The sequence below is a fragment of the Astatotilapia calliptera genome, chromosome 7 (genome assembly GCF_900246225.1).
Source record: "Astatotilapia calliptera chromosome 7, fAstCal1.2, whole genome shotgun sequence".
Lineage (NCBI taxonomy): Eukaryota > Metazoa > Chordata > Actinopteri > Cichliformes > Cichlidae > Astatotilapia > Astatotilapia calliptera.
Window position 1 is genome coordinate 23566064 of NC_039308.1, and position 6197 is coordinate 23572260.

A 6197-nucleotide genomic window follows, 5' to 3' on the forward strand; every position below is an offset into this window, starting at 1 on the left:
GAGTTTTACAGGTGAACAAAGTGCTTGCAAAGTAGGAATATTACAGTGTAAAATCAGTGTGCCGCAAATTAAAGGCATCGCAATACACTCATGGAAACTTATTAAGTACATCTATTTCACTGCTCGTATCAGCATCACATGCACTTAATCATGTAGACATCAAGAAAACCCGCTGGACTTCAAACTGACCATCAGAATGGAAAAGGGTGACTTAAGTGATATTCTGGGATTTTCCCACAAAGCCATCTGTAGGGTTTCCAGAGAATCATCCAAAAAAGAGAAAATACCCAGTGAGCTTCAGTTCTCTGGTGAAAACGCCTTGTTGAGAATGGCCAGGCTGCTTCGAGTTGATAGGAACAGTGACACAAATAACCACTAATTACAACCAAGGTGTGCAGAAGAGCATCTGTGAACACACTAGATTTTCAAGCAAATGTGCTAAAGCAGCAGAAGATGGGGGTGAAGTGATGGTGTGCAGGATATTTTCTTGGCACACTGGGCCCATTAGTAGCATCTGAACAGAAGTTAAAAGCTACAATCTACCTGAGTATTGTTGGTGTTGTTGCTGACCATGTCCATCCCTTTATGACTACTGGTGGAACCAGAGAGACTTCGTCTTTACCATAAAGAATTAAGGCAGCTCTGAAGCCAAAAAGAGTCCAGCCTAGTACGAGCAAGGTCATACTAGGCTACGAATATTTATTTATGAATTTGTTATATTTCATTTCCTTATGAATGTTGTCAGGTAATTGTCAGGAATCCCAATTAAAGTAAAATGATATCACATCTTTCTTCTCCTCTGTATTTTTACACCGGCTGTCCTTGCGCCTCTTATCTTCCTACAGGTTTGCCTCACTGCTGCAGACACTTAAGTTATTTTTAGCAGCACAAGTTCCAGAGAGCCTCCAGTTTCCCTGGTGCCTTACACATGAGCTCCGAGTTTAATTGAGGGTGTGTGCTCAGTGCGGACGTGCTTCATGTGTGCGTGTGGGAGTTTCTTTTATTTTCTATCTCGCCTCATGAATGTTGCATTTTTTGTCCCCTCTAAATTTGCCACAAACACTCACATGCATGGCTGCACGCATTTATGCACATATCCACCCTTTTGTTCTCAAGCTCTGCCACAAATATCTGCTGATACTCGTCTGTAAATATCATAAGAGGCAAGCCTACCTGTTTCTGCAATATTATTAAAATATATAATAATAATGGATTGCATTTATATAGCGCTTTTCGAGACCCTTATAGCGCTTTACAATTCCACTATTCATTCACTCTCACATTCACACACTGGTGGAGGCAAACTGCAGTTGTAGCCACAGCTGCCCTGGGGCAGACTGACAGAAGTGAGGCTGCCATCGGCCCCTCTGGCCAACACCATATATCCAAAGCTTTAGATGGACTATCAAAGGATAAACACGTGCACATGATGCGCATAAGGTTTACAGCCTCATAGGAATGAGCACATTCAAACACTCTCCCCAAAGGTTCAACAGGATGAAAATACAGAGGAACCAATATTAAAATCATCACAGCCTTTGAAAGAAAAATTATACTTGTCCTTTGAAGACTTGCTTTATACTGTCTTTTGCGCTAATACATATAATAAACAACTTATAAATCACAAGTATTCTGTTCAAAACAACCTGTAAAAGCTATTATTATCATTATTATTAAAAAGCTGCAGGCATGTTTTTCTTCAGTGTCTGTTTAGACACAGGATCTTGGCCATGTTGGACGCTGCACTGTGTTTTTTTGTTTTTTTTTAAGCAGCAGGAGGAACATTTCCAGGAATACAAAGATTTCTTCCACCACGATGTCTTTGTCCTCTTCCCCTCTGCCTTTTACTTCCACAGCCTCTCTGTTGATTTGTCTTTTATTAAGTGAAATACCAAAATTGCCGCTGGAGTTTTGCAGCATGGCTGTATGGCTTTTAACAAGTGCGACGTGTCAGACTAGAACTACGGTGGCCCCTAGAGACAAAGCACGTACAATCTCCAAAACACTTGCAAACTCCAAAACACATGCAAATTCCAAAACACATGCAAACTCCAAAACACTTGCAAACTAAAGAACACATGCAAACTCCAAAACACATGCAAAATCCAAAACACTTGCAAACTAAAAAAACACATGCAAACTCCAAAACACGTAAAAACTCCAAAACACGTACAAACTCCAAAACACGTACAAACTCCAAAACACGTACAAACTCCAAAACACGTACAAACTCCAAAACACTTGCAAAATCCAAAACACGTACAAACTCCAAAACACTTGCAAACTCAAAAACACATGCAAATTCCAAAACACAACGGAAGTGCTCCAGGACGCTAGGGGCAGTGTTGAGCTTTTGTTACCTAGTAACTACACAAGCCAGGAAGTACCAATGACCGGATTTGGGGTCTGCAGCCTTAAAGGCCGCATTTTAAGGCCGATTACGTCACAGCGACAAGAGAAGGCTTTCCCAATTCAAAGGCTGCTCGAAATGCGGCCCTCAAATGCGTCCATAATTTCCCTGAATTTTAAGGATGGGTCGGTGTAGCCTTCATGGCCCAACATATCCCAGACTTCATAGTGCGGTGGTGGTGTGGATAATTTTGCCGAAAAAAAACGGTGGAAGCGGAGCGGAGGAAGAGTAAACTTTCAGAAGTAAGTACTGAATATTATGTCACTTATTTATGCGCAAATATTTTTTTAATGAAGAACATTAAACCATTATTGTTGGCCACATGTCGGGAAAGTTATGTGACATTAGTCATGTCTGTACTTTCAGAATTAACTTGGTTTTAAAGCCTTTACTTTAATAAATATATATATAGTCGACCTTAATCTTACAGAGATTGTGATGATTTTGTGGATAATTAAAGTCAGTCATATATCCACAAACACAACAAGCTGAAAGTCAGTGATGCTGCTCGGTTTGCAGTCCTGAATATCACAGCACAAGCAGGATTCACTGCACTGTTAATGTTAGCTATGTTATATTGCTGCCTCTGTTCGGTGGTGTCGAGCCAAACGGACTTTAACGTGTGTTTGAACGAGCTGACGGTTCACTCGTGAAGCTGAAAGAAAGATGCTTTAATCGCAGGAGTCACACATGTGTCCACTGTACCATCTGGGAACTCCTCTTGTTTCGTAATAACACAAACACTAAAACCTCCTTCTTTTGTGCTGTTTTGTAGCAGTGTATACACCTGAGACTTTCACCTGTCTGTCTGTCCTGCACTCGCTCTCTGTTTCTTTCTCTCTGATTGTGGAATAAAAGTATGAACATGTGTTTATAAGTCACACTTGTGTTTGAATCCTGCAGCTTATCACACATTTGATTTCCATGTGTGACAACTGCAAGTGTCCAGAGTGAGGACAGACTGAGGGACCCACTGCTGCACATCATCTGATGATCCACCAGGACAAACTCAGCAGTGTGTGAGGAAGAGGAGGAGGAAGAGCCAGCAGCAGCTGACAGATGGAGAGAATAGACAGACCGTTCCCTGTTTGTGAAGGACTGCTAGAAAAGTTTAGAATAACGAATTGTCTGTCCTGAATCAGTCTTATTAGGTAATGTTCAAATAATTTTATCATTCCAGTGTTTTCAGTGTGGGAGAAAGTACTCAGGGCCTTCAAGTTACACACTATGAAAGGCAGCAACAAGTTTAATATTCAGAAACCTAAAGTATGTATCAGCAGCAGAATGGACCTAAAAATAAATGTTTGTTCCAGTTCTATGAAGCTTTGAGTATTTTGGATCAGTAGCACTGCTGTGTTTGTTGCATCATATTGCTGTAATTGTTTATATGCTTTATATATTCTGAGGTAAGTTGATCTATAGTGTTACATCATATTCTATAAGGATGTTATGTGTTTGTTTACTTTATGCCCAGTTTGACCCATTTAGTAGAAGCCAGCCTGTTTAAGGCTCTGATATCTATTCTGTATGACTGAAAGCAGTTATGACATGGTCTGATTTTCTCACCCAATAAAGGAATATTTCATATATCAGTCTACTCTTCATTTTATCAGAAACAGTTATCACAGCTTGTACATTTTCTTTTTATAAATATATGTAAGCAATGAGCCAAATTTAGTAATGCCAACATACTGAAGGAACAACATTTGTCTCTTATATATGATACACCTATATATGCACTGTCAAAGATACTTGTCTTTGAGTGAAGATTTAAGGTGATAAGACATATAAATAACTGAATCTGTACTGAAGCTCAGTATTTGACACAGAGTTCATGTTCACTGCTGTAATAGCTAATAATGATTAATATAATAACTATAATATTGGCCATATTATATTTACATTACCAAAGTGATATGACTTTAGTCTCATGAACAACATCAGCTAATTCTTATTTACTAACTAATCTTAAATGACTGTTCAGTACAGAAATGAAGCCCAAAAATCATGTTTTACTGTCCTGTGGCCTCAGCCTCAGATACTTATCAAATCACACAAAGCTCTTGTAGAAACAAACAAACAAATGAACAAAATATGTTCTCCCTCATTTCTGTCAAACCAAGTTGTATGACACGTTTCCAGCGGTTAGTATCATGGTTGCTAGGCAACCTGGGAAGGGCAACGGAGACTAGACCGTCCCATACAGACAAACTTGCCGTTTATTTTGCAAATCGAGCTCAACACTGCCCCTAGCGTCCGTTGTGTTTTGGAATTTGCATGTGTTTTGGATTTTGCAAGTGTTTTGGGTTTTGTACGTGTTTTGCAGTTTGTACGTGTTTTGGAATTTGCATGTGTTTTTTAGTTTGCAAGTGTTTTGGAGTTTGCACGTGTTTTGGAGTTTGCATGTGTTCTTTAGTTTGCAAGTGTTTTGGAATTTGTACGTGTTTTGGAATTTGCATGTGTTTTTTAGTTTGCAAGTGTTTTGGGTTTTGTACGTGTTTTGCAGTTTGTACGTGTTTTGGAATTTGCATGTGTTTTTTAGTTTGCAAGTGTTTTGGAGTTTGCACGTGTTTTGGAGTTTGCATGTGTTCTTTAGTTTGCAAGTGTTTTGGAGTTTGCATGTGTTTTGGAATTTGCATGTGTTTTGGAGTTTGCAAGTGTTTTGGAGTTTGTACGTGCTTTGTCTCTAGGGGCCACGGTATAGAACTTCTTCATTCACCCCACTCAAATTTTTTGACCCACGAGTCTTCCAGGAACCGTAACGTTGAGGCATTTCAACATCTTAATTAACTCAACAACCCTTAACCCCTCCCCTGTGTTAATTATGTGCCGGCATCCCCGAGCAGCTTGAAAGATGTTGTCATGGACATTTTTTTTATTAGTGACTCCTGAAGGTTAATTACACTCAGTGCCATCATTTTATTATTTTTTCCACCAAAGCCTCATCATGAATGTGGAATAGAGCAGATAAAAGTTTCATATCATACTGGCTTTCTTCTCTTTCCAGCCATTGAACATCATAACTAATGCAGCACATGCAGCATATGCGACCTGGGTTTTTCTTTGCAGGGTTTACTTCACTGGACGTATCACTACGTGTGCATGTAAAACGTGAAACAGCAGCCACAGAATCACTGCGTTCAAAACGATTTATGAGATAGTTTTCCCACTGTGCGTTGATAAACTGTGTTTCTTTGACGCATGGTGTATACTTACTTTTTTATTGTTTTTGGATACCATGAGAACAATCTCCGACTTCTAAAAACATTAATTCTCTGTATAAAAATGTTATGGTGCTGCCAGACGCCTTGTCTTTTAGCCTTGTCTTTCTGTCTCTCTCCACTCTCACTGTCTCTCCCCCTTTCCTTACCTGCAGAGTGATGAACTGTGTGGATGCAGGCTGGGATGTTTTCCTGTAAGACAAAAGGCCCTTCCCTCACCCGCCTGCCCACTCGCCACTAAATGCTAGTGGTTTCCAGTTTGTAATATTACTGACCAGCTCTATCTTCAATTGCAACAACAAAGACATGTGTCATTAAAATCAACATACCTTCCAGTTCTGAATGAACAGTTATTTGTAAAGCTAACCGGCTAATCTGTCGTTGTCTTCTCTTTTTTGCTCTTGCTCTCTCCGCCTTTCCCTTCCTTTATCTCCAGGGTGTAGGGAATACCAGAATTCTACCCAGAACTCATGGACATCACCAACTGCCGTGTTTCTGGCCTTGTCACCTTCTGCCAGGCCACTTTCAGTCGCTGCTTCTTTGCGGGTCTTGCTGCCCTCAGTTTT